The sequence below is a fragment of the Dromiciops gliroides genome, chromosome 4 (assembly GCF_019393635.1).
Source record: "Dromiciops gliroides isolate mDroGli1 chromosome 4, mDroGli1.pri, whole genome shotgun sequence".
Classification (NCBI taxonomy): domain Eukaryota; kingdom Metazoa; phylum Chordata; class Mammalia; order Microbiotheria; family Microbiotheriidae; genus Dromiciops; species Dromiciops gliroides.
Window position 1 is genome coordinate 402,279,492 of NC_057864.1, and position 13,997 is coordinate 402,293,488.

Here is a 13,997-nt window from a genome sequence, read left to right on the forward strand (position 1 = left end):
TTTTACAAATTAAGCTAATTATATTGAAGTATAGTCATCAAAATCTATATTTTTTAAGAAGACAAGCCCATAGATCCAGTTTAAGAATGCTTAATTTAATGATTCAGAGAATCTGCTTCCCTGGCAGTGTTGAAAAATGGAGAGTACGTTGCCCATGTCATGGCCTGCACCCAGGGTTTTTATAGGTGCTCATCTTTCGATGCAGAACAAAGGAGACTTATTGGAAGAGGTGTGAGAAGAGCTCTTACCCTGACTTCTTGCCCTAGATGTCCAGGCCTGTGGGTAGAGATAGCAAATGTAGAGCCATATTTGTTAGCCCTGAATCTTTGTGAGAAGGCATAAAGGGGGTCCTTGACTTAGAGTGAGAAGGGACGTGGTAGGACAGTTATTCCAATCCTATCATTTTACAGATGAAGAGAATGAGGTCCAGAGAGAGGTTGAATGACTTACCCAAAGTCACATAAGTAGGAAGTGACAGGAATGTCAGTGTTATTTCTACTGTATTATGCTGGCTCGGATCATTGTTCTCAAATAATGAGCTCCCCATCTATTAGGAAGGGGTTTATCCCATCCAAATGCAAAGGAGGATGTGTGAGTATATACTTTAATACAACTGTCCTGAAAGAATGAAACAATGGGGGGCAGCAGCTAGGTGGCGCAGTGGATAAAGCACCGGCCCTGGATTCAGAAGGACCTGAGTTCAAATGTGACCTCAGACACTTGACACTTACTAGCTGTGTGACCTTGGGCAAGTCACTTAACCTTCATTGCCCTGCAAAAAAAAAAAAAAAGAATGAAACAATGGGAGCAGCTAGGTGGTACAGTAGATAAAGCACTGTCCCTGGAGTCTGGAAGACCTGAGTTCAAATCTGACCTCAGACAACTACCCTGGCCTAGTCACTTAACCCTGATTGCCTTAAAAAAGAGAATGAAAGGATGAAGAAAAGTGGTAGGTGGCAGGAAAGGGAGGGGAACAACTCAGGGTAGATTTAACATAATTCATTATTATTATTATTATTATTATTATTATTATTATTTGGTACAGCTAAGGAGTATGACTCTGGACCATTTTATAAAAAATAATATAACCCTATTTTTTAATTACTCCTGTTTTCTAGTTAAATTTTTTCAATTAACAAAATCTATTTTCTCTTCCTCCCATTTTCCTTATTGGGGGAAAAAAGAAAAACAAAATAATTGGAATAATTATACTTTAATTTCTTTCAATGAACAAAAATCTCCTGTTTTTACCCCACCATATTGGAAGCCTTCTCTTACCAAATTAAAAAGATTGTTTCTTGCCCTGACTCTCAACTTACTCTCACTTACCCATCTTGGTTATGTCTGGTTTTTAGCCTGAAATCACTTTTCCCTGAGATAAACAGCGGGTGCTTGTAAAATCAAGGTCTGCTATTTCTCTCCCAGCTTTCACATCCAAATCCCCACTTAGCTGCTGAAAGTAGGTTTAATGTTTACCTGCTCTGGCTGAACCAGTTCAAGCCATAACAACTTTCATTGACATTGGGCATAATTCCTACATTTTATAAAAAAGGAATCTTAAAATGTTTTAAACTCTCTTACAGAAGATAGTGCTTCTTGAGATGAATTATAGCCTGGTTCCTAATTTCCATTTTCTGTCTGAGTTTGTGGGGCAGAAAAGATTGTTAAAAATCTTTTCCATATTTGGTTTAGTTTGCTCATTGTTGAAAAGAAAGAATGAGCCCAAGTTTTATCTCAGTCATCTGTGGCATCTATTTAAGGGTCAGGGCATTCACCAATTCATTTAGATTATCTTCCAGGCTAAGAGAAATGACATGTGTTTGCTACTGTTGGCCATCAGTTATCTTCTCTTCCTGGGTCCTAGTAGAAACTGTGCATTGTTGTCTTGTCATTAGTCAAACAGTTCTTTTCCTTATGTTCCTGAGCCTCAAAAAGGCAGTAGAATGGGGCAGCTAGGTGGCGCAGTGGATAGAGCACCGGCCCTGGAGTCAGGAGTACCTGAGTTCAAATCCGGCCTCAGACACTTAACACTTACTAGCTGTGGGACCCTGGGCAAGTCACTTAACCCCAATTGCCTCACTAAAATAAAAAAAAAAGGCAGTAGAACCTTTAATCCCCAACATAAGATAATAATGATGATAATGATAATAGTAAGTGCTCTAAGTCCAAACTGTCATCCATGCCACGGGGGTGTGGAGGCAATGGCACTGAAGGAGGATGCCCACCAGATTGTTGTATGGTGCCCTGAGACTGAGTGGTAGTTCTGAAGGCCTGGTGGGAGCCCCAAAAAGTTGGTGAATTTGGCTCTGGTGGAATTACCAATTGTGTTAGCCCTTCGAAGAAGGATGATGCTCCTAAAAGTCTAGGAAATGGATGGGATGGGGTGTAGGGTTGTAGAGTAGCCCTGCTCAAAACTGTCCTATGATGTGCTTGACACAGAGCATGGCAGAGAGAGAGCTGCTCTTTGGTGTTCTAGGACCACAAAAGGCAATATACACTGGAACCAATCAGAAATACTCCCCCTCCCCCCACCTAGTGGAAATGCTTCAATGTAGATGATCATCACCACTAAAGCTGTCAAATCTCAAGTATGCATGACATGGAAAAAAGACGTCAATACTTTAAAAAATAAAATTATTTATTTATTTATTTTTGCAGGGCAATGAGGGTTAAGTGACTTGCCCAGGGTCACACAGCTAGTAAGTATCAAGTGTCTGAGGCTGGATTTGAACTCAGATCCTCCTGACTCCAAGGCCAGTGCTCTATTCACTGTGCCACCTAGCTGACCCAACCACACAATAATATATTACTGGTACAAGGCAATCAAAAAAGAATAACTTCATCTCCCAATTTTTGTTGTTGTTTGGTTGTTTCTGACTCTTTGTGACCCCATTTGGGGTTTTCTTGGCAAAGATACTGGAGTGGTTTGCTGTTTCCTCCTACAGCTTATTTTACAGATGAAGAAATGGAGGCAAACAGGGTTAAGTGACTTAATACCTATTACACGTCTAAGGCTGAATTAGAACTCAGGAAGATGAGTCTTCCTAACTCCAGACCTGGCACTCTATCCAGTGAGCCACCTAGCTGCTAATAGTAGCTAGTAATAGTAATAATACTAACAATATCCAGCATTTATATAGTGCTTTAAGGTTTGCAAAACACTTTATAATTATTATGTAATTTTGTCCTCCTAATAGTCCTGGGAGGTAGTGCTATTATTTCCATTTTATAGATGAGAAAACTGTGGCAGATAGAGATTAAGTGACTTGCCCAGGCTCACATAGTTAGTAAATATGTCTGGGTAGGATTTGAATTCAGGTCTTCCTCATTTGAAGTCTAGCGTAAATAATATTATACTCATTTTACAGATGATCTTGAATTCTACCAGGTGCTGAATACTTTCCCTTATACTACCTCATTTTTTACAACATTTTTTAAAATAAAGGGGGAGTCAACCCCAATTGCCTCACTAAAAAAAAAAAAATAAAATAAAAGGGGAGGAAAAAGGGAGAAAATTCAGAACTGAAAACAAAATAATATAAAAAATGAATTTAAAAAATAAAAACTTTCAGGGGCAGCTAGGTGGCACAGTGGATAAAGCACCAGCCCTGGATTCAGGAGGACCTGAGTTCAAATCTGGCCTCAGACACTTGACACATACTAGCTGTGTGACTCTGGGCAAGTCACTTAACCCTCATTGCCCTGCCAAAAAAACAAAAAAAACAAACAAACAAAATCCCCTTTTTTAAAAAAAAGAGTGTCCAGAAACTAGAATAGTGGGCAGTAGGTTAACCTGTAATTAATTCCTTTTCTTGGATTCTGTTATAAGCAGTCAGGCTAAAAACCTCAGGAATTCTTTGTTCTGATCAGTGTAAATCAATTTATAAGTTACTAATATCCCCAATATAATAGGAATGATAAAGAATGACATAGAACAGGGTTCTGGGGCTTAATAATTGTGTTGCCTTGAGAAAGTCATTAAATTTCTCTGGACCTCAGTTTCTATACAATGAAGGAGGTAGTCCTGATTAATTCTTTTATTTATTTATTTTTTAGTGAGGCAATTGGGGTTAAGTGACTTGCCCAGGGTCACACAGCTAGTAAGTGTTAAGTTTCTGAGGCCGGATTTGAACTCAGGTCCTCCTGAATCCAGGGCTGATGCTTTATCCACTGCACCACCTAGCTGCCCCAGTCCTGATTAATTCTAAAGGTGATACTGAACTTGAAGATGTTTGGCCCAATTCCAGCTCTGCCCCTGATTATTCATGTGATCTTAGCCCTACTGGGCTCTCAGGATCCTCACTGGCAAAGCGAAGGGGTTACACTCAATAGCTTTTTTTGTTTTTGTTGTGCTCTATCTACTGTGCCACCTAGCTGCCCCTCAATAGCTTTTTTAAGGCCATACAGGTCACCTTGTGATGATAGTTTGATGGGGATGATCAAGTCAAATGAAGAATTTGTTTGTGTTATGGGTCCAAACAACTGATGTTACCAAACCCCACCCCTCTCCCCCAATCTGTGGGACCCTGAACAACTTTTGGTGGACTGGATATACTTTGGTTTAGCACTAAAGGTCTTGGACCTTTGGGATGATGCAAGCAAATGCTAGCTAGTCTCCTGATTCCTTCTGAGATGGTGAAGGGGAGGAGAGAATCTGTGTATCAGTTCAAAAGGAGAGAGGGCTTCTGCTCTGTCTCTGTTTCTCTTTTTTCATTGTTTCTATCTTTTTTTTGTCTCTCCATGTCCCTCTTTGTCACTGTCTTTTTTTGTTTCTCTGTCTCTGTCTGTCTTTGTCTTTCTGTGTCTCTGTGTTTCTATCTTTGTCCTGTCTCTCTGTCTCTGTCTCTGTCTCTCTGTGTCTATGTCTGTCTGTCCCCCCCTTTCCTTTTATTCACTGGAACATGTGAAATGGGATGTAACTCTCTTTGGGACTTCCTGTGAGTGGTGACCATTTGTTATCCCATTGTTATCATATACAGGGATTTCTTTGTTCCCTTCTCTATGGTAATGGAAACAACAGGACACAGGTTTAATTTGTTACCTGTTCTCTAGAACTTTCTGGGTTTAACCTAGTTTTTCTTTTCTTCTACCATCTAGTTCAGTACAATTCAATTAAATAAACATTTATTAAACATCACTAGATGCAAGGCCCTGTGCTTCATTCCGGGGATGCATCACTAGACGGGATACAGGCTCTGCAGCCTAAAAATGGGATGAGAGAAGGACAAAAACACAGGGGAGATCGAAATAAGTACAAGGAAGAGGTTCAGGCAAACTGTTTTGTGAGATCCAAGGAGGGAAAATCACTCTGGCTTGCTGGAGGAAGGGATGGTTGACAGACTAGACTGGAAGGGCCTTGTGAAGAAGGTAGAATGTGAGTTGGACCTTGGAAGTGCAAAAATTGCATACATAGAGTTTGTGTGCACATATTGCAGGGTTTGGGGGCAGGAGCGGAGTGAGAAATCTATTCCAGGCATAGATAGGAGACGGAGTAAGGAAAGGTTTGGAGATAGGAGAAAGTAGGACAAAAAGAGAGGATGGAGAATTATTCAGTTTGGCTGGAAGGTATGAGGAGTATGAGGTAAGGCTAGACAGGTAGGTTGGAGCCAGACTGTTGCTTAATGGGGGAGCCCCCAAGGTTTTTGAGTAGAGGAGTGAAATGACTAGAGTGTTCCATGAAGATTACTCTAGGCCAGGGCTTCTTAAACTTTTTCCACTTGTGACCTCTTTTCACTCAAGAAATTTTTACGTAACCCTGGGTACATATGTATATAAAATAGGTAAACGTAACCTTTTTTTTTTTTTTTTTTGGTGAGGCAATTGGGGTTAAGTGACTTGCTCAGGGTCACACAGCTAGTATGTGTTAAGTGTTTGAGGTCAGATTTGAACTCAGGTCCTCCTGAATCTAGGGCCAGTGCTCTATTCACTGTACCACCTAGCTGCCCCCATAACCTTTTATTTTACTCTTGCCAAATTTTTCATAACCCCCACATTCGGTTACTTGACCCCATATGAGGTCGTGATCCACAGTTTAACAAACTTTGCTCTAGAGAATGGGGTGAACTGGATATAGGAAGACCATTTAGAAGACTATTTCAGTTGACTGCAGGGGTTTTTGTGAGGATCATGTGAGATAATGTATATAGGACATTATGCAAGCCTTAAAAATTACATAACAGCTGTTCTTAATTTTGTTGTTGTTCAATTGTTTTAGTCACGTCTGACCCTTAGTGACCCCATTTAGGGTTTTCTTTTCTTTTTTTTTTCCATTGGAGGTTTTCTTGGCAAAGATACCAGAATGATTTGCCATTTCCTTCTCCAGCTCATTTCACAGATGAGGTAACTGAGGCAAACAGGGTTAAATGATTTGCCCAGGTTCACCAAGATAGTAAGGGTCTGAGGCTGGATTTGAACTCAGATCTTCCTGATTCCAGGCCCAGTGCTCTATCCTCTGAGAAACCTAGCTGCCCACTGTAATTAATAATATTTATTATTTAGGCCTCAGAGCCAGAAAGACAATGGCTGACACATAGGAAGGAAGAAAGGAGGGAAGGAAAGAGAGAAGAAAAGGAAGGAGAGAGGGAGGGAAGGAGAGAGAGAAGGAAAGAAGGCAAGAATAAAGGAATGAGGGGCAGCTAGGTGACACAGTGGATAGAGCACCAGCCTTGGATTCAGGAGGACCTGAGTTCAAATCTGACCTCAGACCCTTGACACTTACTAGCTGTGTGACCCTGGGCAAGTCATTTAACCCCCATTGCCCTGCAAAAAAACAAAAAAAAAGAATAAAGGAACAAAGGAAAAGGAAGCACATGCTTATTAAGCACTTCTTATGTGCCTGCCACTGCATTAAGTACTTTACAACTATTATTTCATTTAAGAGAGCATTCCAGGCATGGGGGCCTGAAATGGGACCTGGTGCAGTCGGTGTGAGAAACAGTAAGGAGGCCAGTGATTTGTAAAATGACTTGAAAGATAGGAAGGGGCAGGTTGTGAAGAATTTGAAATGCTAAACAGAGGACTACTTCCTAGAGGTAACAGGGAAGTCACAGGTTTGCTTAGTAGTGGGGTATAATCAGGTCACACCTGTGTTGTAGGATAATTGAGTTGGCAGTTGTGGGGAGAGGCTTCACGTGAGAGGATTAATCAGGAGGCAACTGCAGTGGTCCAGACAAGTCAAGGCGAGGGTCTGAACCAGTGTGCTGGCCGTGTGAGTTGAAAGAAGGTGATTGATGCCAGAAGTGTTCTGGAGAGGGTAAGATTTGACAACTTGTGGATATGTAGAGTGAATGAGACTTAGGGGTCTGGCATAACTTCAAAGCTGTGAACCTGGATGATGAAGGAAGATGGTGGTGTCTTTGACAGTAATGGGTAAGTTCAGAAGAGGGGTGGGTTTCTGAGGAGAGATAATGAAATCTGTTTTAGATATATTGAGTTTGAGATGCCTTTTAATACCCAGTTCAACTGATGCTGAGTGAGAGGAGCAGAACCAGGAGAACATTGTACACAATATCAACAACATTGTGTGTTGATCAACTGTGATAGACTTGACTCTTCTTAGCAATACAATGGTCCAAGATAGTTCCAAAGGACTCATGATGGAAAATGTTCTCCAAATCCAGAAAAAAAGAACTGTGGCATCTAGATGCAACTTGAACCATATTATTTCTATTTTTTTTGTTTTTTTTGTTTTTTGAGGTTTTTCTTTTTTGCTCTGATTCTTCTTTCACAGCATGACTAATGCAGAAATATGTTTAATGTGATTGTACATATATAACCTGTATCGGATTGCTTGCTGTCTTGGGGAGGGACAAGTGAGGGGAGGGAGGGAGAAAAATTTGAAACTAGAAATCTTATAAAAACAAATGTTGAAAACTATCTCTACATGTAACTAGAAAATAATAAAATACTTTTATGATTTAAAAAAAATACCCAGTTCAAAATGTCCGTATCTAGGGAATCTTGGGACTAGATCTTGGGAGTAAGATGAACAGTAGATACATAGATATGGGAGTCATCTAGATAGAGTTGGTAATTAAACTCATGTAAAATGATGAAATTGAGAGAGAGAGAGAGAGAGAGGGAGGAGAGAGAGAGAGAGAGAGAGAGAGAGAGAGAGAGAGAGAGAGAGAGAGAGAGAGAGAGAAAGAAAGAAAAAGAAAATGGAGAGGAAAAAGAGAAGAGGTCCCACCACAGAACTTGCAGTACACTCACATTTAGTGGGTGGAATGTGGATGAAGATTCAGCAGAAGAGACCAAGAATATCTATATTTCATTAGTTTTAATAAAACTTTATTTAAGTGGGAACACCTAGCTATTACACTAGCCCTGCAAACCCCCCCCCCAAATCCAGGGTGTTTTAGAAACAAAGGTTCTGCTAACCTTTGTGTCAGATTTTACCAAAACTGAATTAGAAAGGAGACTAGAAGATTCTTTTATTTGGAGATTTTTTTTCCTTCCTAAATTAGACTCCCTCCCCCACAAAAATACCACCCAGAATAACACCCTCTTGAATCTAGGAAAGACAGATATTCTTCATTAAAAAAAGACAAATATTTTGGCTGAAATAATTGATGTGTCAGTGTCTGTTGGTGGGAATCTGACCTTCAGTCATTTATTTCCTAATTAGGAAAATTAGAGCCTGCTAAGTGCTATCCTGGATCAGTGCCAGACACACATGTAGGAAGAAAGTGTCTTGTCTCAGTGGTGCGGCATGTAGCTTGTGCTGACATCACAGCACACTAAAAACAAATCCTTCCTGTAGGCCCTCTGAGGATACATTGTCTCACCTCCTCTGGTTTTTGTTTTTAAGTTAAACCAGACCTGGATTGAGAGCCTATGTTGTTTATGAGTTGCACAATATTTCCTGCTTTATGTTGCAAAATACATAAATACAGGTTTTGTCCACCTGTAGGTTAAATGGAGAGGGAGCATTTCAGCCAAGGGGGCTGCCTTGCACAGGCTCCCAAAGGAAGGCAAACCCAAACCAGAGTGATTACAGTTAGTTTGGGGTTTGGATTTTAAATGTTTCACACAGATGTCATGAGGGAGCTTGAAGTAAGTAAGCATCATTAAAGCAAGATGTGAGGAGTAGTTTGTGGTTCTGTGCACAAGTAGAGTTTCTCTAAGGGAGTTAATTAAGCATTTTAGTCTTTTCTGGACTACACCAAGGTGCTTATTTATACTGGTCACCTGGAGACCTATGGGAGATTATTGTGAAAGGCCCCCACCAGAGGCTTTCCCCAAGTTCACATGTCAAGTGGTTCTCCTTAGGCTGTATTTCACATTTATGTCTGGTGGTGTTGTCTGCAGCAACCAAATACTGTGCCATGAAGATAATATCTCATTGGCTTGATTCCCTCCTGGTTCTGCGTCACTGCAAATGTCAACAGATTTAACCCATTTGCTTCTTCCCCTTTTGACTGAGACAATTTAAGGCTTTCCCTTCAATACAGAGTATCCTTAGTAATTGTGCAGTTTAGCATCGGAAGGGAACAAGGAAGCAACAGTTTAAAGATAGTGGCAGCAAATCTTTCCTTTAGTGTCAGTGTTGTGAGGAGAGTGAAGATTGTAGAAAACACACCACTCAGGAGATGAAACTTTCAAGCCATGAAGGGGTTGCCGGGACACATTGTTCCTTGTCATGTGGGCATTTTAATATCATATCATCACAGGTCTCTGCAAGGGTCAGAGGAATCAAATTTCAACTCCAGCTTTGCTAATGGTTTATTGACCCCCTCTCTATATCTTAGAATGACTAGTTACTTCTTCTGTCTGTCATAAGGAAAGAGAAGTTACCTAAGGAATGCCAACACCATCATCAATACAGAGGCAGTGTGGTGCATTAGAAAGAGCACTGGCTATAGAATCCAAGGACCTGGGTTCAAGAACTGCCTCTTGTACAATATTCTGTGTGACTCTGGGCTAGGTACTTAAATTCCCTGCACTTCAGTTTCCTCATATGTAAAATGAGGGAATTGGATTGGGTAATCTCTAAAGCCCCCTCCAGGCCTAATACATCACGGCGTCAGTAAGGCGATGGAAGTGAGGGAAAATTTAGGGCAAAAATTCTCCACAAAATTGCTTCTTTCCCTTCCCAGCATTATAATGCTGGGTTTCTACACCTCACGAGAACCTGTAAATATTCCCTTCTTTTCTAATTCTGATGTTTTTGAGTGTAGATTAATTTAGTAGATTATTATTATTATTAGTTTATTAGATTATTAAATTAGTTTAGCTACCTTCTTTTCCTACTACTTGTAGGTGTCCAGGGTCTAGGAACAACAAAATTTATACTTATACACCGTACACTAAACACTCCATTTGTTCATTCATCTGTTCAGTAGAATATGAACTCCTGGAGGGCAGGTAGGGATTGGTTTTTGCTTTTATGTTCCCACTGACCAAGACAGCATCTCATACTTTTAGGTGTTTAACAAACATCTGTTGAATTGACTTTACTGAATTCAACAACATTTAAGTGCCTACTCTGGGCAACCCATTGGATGACAAGGTAAATAAATTCCTTGCCCCCAGATGGCTTACAGTTTGGTAAGCTACTTAGAGAAAAGATGCCTTGTGGAGCGGTGGATTGTGTAGGACATAGAGTCAAGAAGACCTGACAGTTGCCAACCACCCCTCTAGACCTCGGTTTCCTCAACTATAAAATGAGGTAAGGAGGAGAATTTGATGGCCTCTAAAATCCCCTCTGGCTATAAATATATGATACTATTTATGCAGACACAGGGAGAGGGGCTGCTTGGCTATGTCTGGTACACATAGGACAGAATTCCTTTACACAGCAACCCCAGGTAAGAACAGTACCTGGTGGGGCCGCCACCTCTCCTTTCAAATGCCCTTCAGACTTCCAGGTAACATGAGAAATAAACAGGAGCTGAGTGTGGCCATCCTTCCAGATTCTTTCTCTTGAGGCTTGTTTATGAGTCTTCCAAGATAAAGTAAATTTCATCTCCTAGATTTGAATAACATGGAAAAGAAACTCATCTTGATTGTTGGCTGATTGTTGACTAGGGTCCACATGCTCTGGCCTTTATCAGAGGCCTATAACGCTCACATTTCTTTGGAATTCTTCTGGTTTGCTTTCCTAGGACTTCACTGGTTCCCATTTCCTGGCCATGGAATAGCTGTGGGGTCCATTAATGATGTTTATCTCCCAGAAGCTGTAACCCCCCAGAATCAATCATCATCATATTTCTTCATCTATACCATCAGAATAAACCTTATAAGACCTTTTTACCTCCTCTTTTATTCCATCTAGTTTCTGGGGTTTGAAAGACTGTTTGCTATCTCGTGCTAAATCCCATTGACGTAGTTAAAGCCCAGCCAGGGCAGGTGACATTTCCCTCTTGCTATAAATACACAAAGTTTGTTTTCCGTAAATATCTTGAAGAAAGCAAGTACATGTTATTTTAAAGCCTAGTTTTCAAATAATGTTTAGCCGAGCATAGGTTATGACCAACTGTTCTGAATAAGTAGAATAAATAATTCACTTTATCCAGTCAGGTTTGGGATGAAGGGCTTAAAGGCTCAAGTGATTCAACACTGTTTCCTAACATCACCAAAAAGGGAGAGTCCCTCGGCCAACAAACTCAAACTCAAGTAGCATGGGCTTCCTTTACAGATATCCATCTGTTATGTCACTTACATGGGAACTCACAATATCTTTGCTTAGTGAGAGAAAGGAAAGGAACCCTGCTAGGAACTTTGAATGGGAGCAGGGGAAGAGAGGTCTTGAACTGTTGATGTAATGTATATAAGTGTTTTTGTGGCCTTCTAACCGTGGGGCATGCAATATTTGGCAAAACAGGAAGAATTATGCTAATGTAGCCTAGATGTGGCCCATGGAAATTCTTCTCTGGAAGCCATGCAGAGATTGGGGGGCGGGGAGAGAAGGCAAGAAGTCAGGCATGAGACAAGCTGGAGGGAGCACATATTTATGCAGCCTCTTATTATTATTATTATTATTATTATTATTTTTTGGTGAGGCAGTTGGGGTTAAGTGACTTGCCCAGGGTCACACAGCTAGTAAGTGTTAAGTGTCTGAGGCCGGATTTGAACTCAGGTACTCCTGACTCCAGGGCCAGTGCTCTATCCACTGTGCCAGGTACCTGCCCCTACCTCCTGTTATTATAATGACGGCACTGTGGTTCCAAATCTCAGGCTTCCTGGATGAGAGATGGGGCAGGTATTTTGCTAGCAAACAGATATATTACCCTGGCATCGTCGGGAATCCTTATTCTTCCTGACCCTGTTTAAGCCAATCTGTTGCTGCATCTTGCCATCTCTACCTTCAAAATGTCTGGTATCCAATGCTTCTCCACTCACACAGCTGGGAGGCTTTTATTGCTTCTAGCCTAGATGATTGTAATGGCCTCCTTTAATTGGTCTCCATGTCTGGAGTCTCTCAGCACTTCAGTTCATCCTACAACAAAGCTGCCAGTCATTTTCTTTAGGCACAGATTTGATTATGTTGCTCCCCTATTCAGTCGATGCCAGTGGCTTCTTATTACCTTTAAGGTGAAACACAAACTCATCTGTTTAGTTTTTAAAGCCCTTTATAACCCAAACCCAACCAATCCTTCCAGCCTCATTGGATGTCATTCCTCCTACCATACTCTGTAATACCATTAAACTGGCTTTCTCTCTGTTTCTCACTCATGACATTTCATTTGCCATGGCATTTGCTGGGTGGCAAATTCCAAGAGGAGTCACTGCCTTGCCTGCTTTTGAAGAGCCCAATGTGACTAACCATTTGTTCAAATCCAGCTTCAGTGTCATGGGAAAACTGTGGAATGAAAATGGACTCAATGATTGAAGGTTTCCCCGAATATTGGTATCAAGAGCTGGTAACCAAAGCGGGAACCTCTTCCTCAGTAGGGGGCAGAAGCTCCAGCTAACTTCATGCTGATAATCTCTCTGAATCTTCGAACATATTTCCTCACAGCCACACCATAAGGTAGCTAGTTCAAGCATCATCAGTTCCGTTTTTACAGATGACACAACAAGAGTGGTTAAGTGATTTGACCAAAGTCGCCAAAGATCTTGTAAAGGTCAGAGCTAGGATTTCGAGGCAGATTTGCCTCCTGCCTCTAGGTCTTTTTTTCTACTATACCTTGATTCTATCTTATTGCCTGAAAAAGATGGGAAATTGAGAAAGGGAGAAGGGAACTTAGCCCTATATAGGAAGAATAAGGGCAACTAGGTGGTGCAGTGGATAGAGCGCCAGTTCTGGAGTCAGGAAGACTTGAGTTTAGATACAGCCTCATATACTTACTAGCTGTATTACCCTGGGCAAGTCATTTAACCTTGTTTGCCTTAGTTTTTTCATCTGCAAAATAAACTGAAGAAGGAAATCCCAAGTAAACCCCAAATGGGATCACAAAGAGTTGTACAGGACTGAAATGACTGAATAATAAAAGTAGAAAAGACACTCAATGAATGGTATCTGGTTTCTGGGTGCAATAACATCCTATGCCTTTATTATTTATTTATTTTTTTATGGGGCAATTAGGGTTAAGTGACTTGCCTAGGGTCACATAGCTAGTAAGTGTTGTATCTGAGGTTGGATTTGAACTCAATTCCTCCTGAATCCAGGTTGGTGCTTTATCCACTGCACCAGCTAGCTGCCCCCCTACGCTATGCTTTTAAAAAAATTGTTAGGACCTGTGGTTTCAGAGGTGTAAGGAACTTCAGCCATGAAAAACTCTTTCTACCTATACAGATCAATAGTTCTCCTGTGACTTCTGGTATTAGGGAACAGTTCAGGATAATGAGAAACTAAGTGATTTGCCAGGGTCACACAGCTAGTGTGTGTCTGAGATTGGCCTTGGGCTCAAGTCTTATTGACTTAGTAAGAGTTTCTTACTGAGTCCAGTCAAGCTACTTCTCAAAAATACTTTCAGAACTGGACCTGTAATTTTCTTGGTAACCTCCAATAAGGAGTTTCCATCTACCAATGCAGGTTGGCACCTTCTCTACCG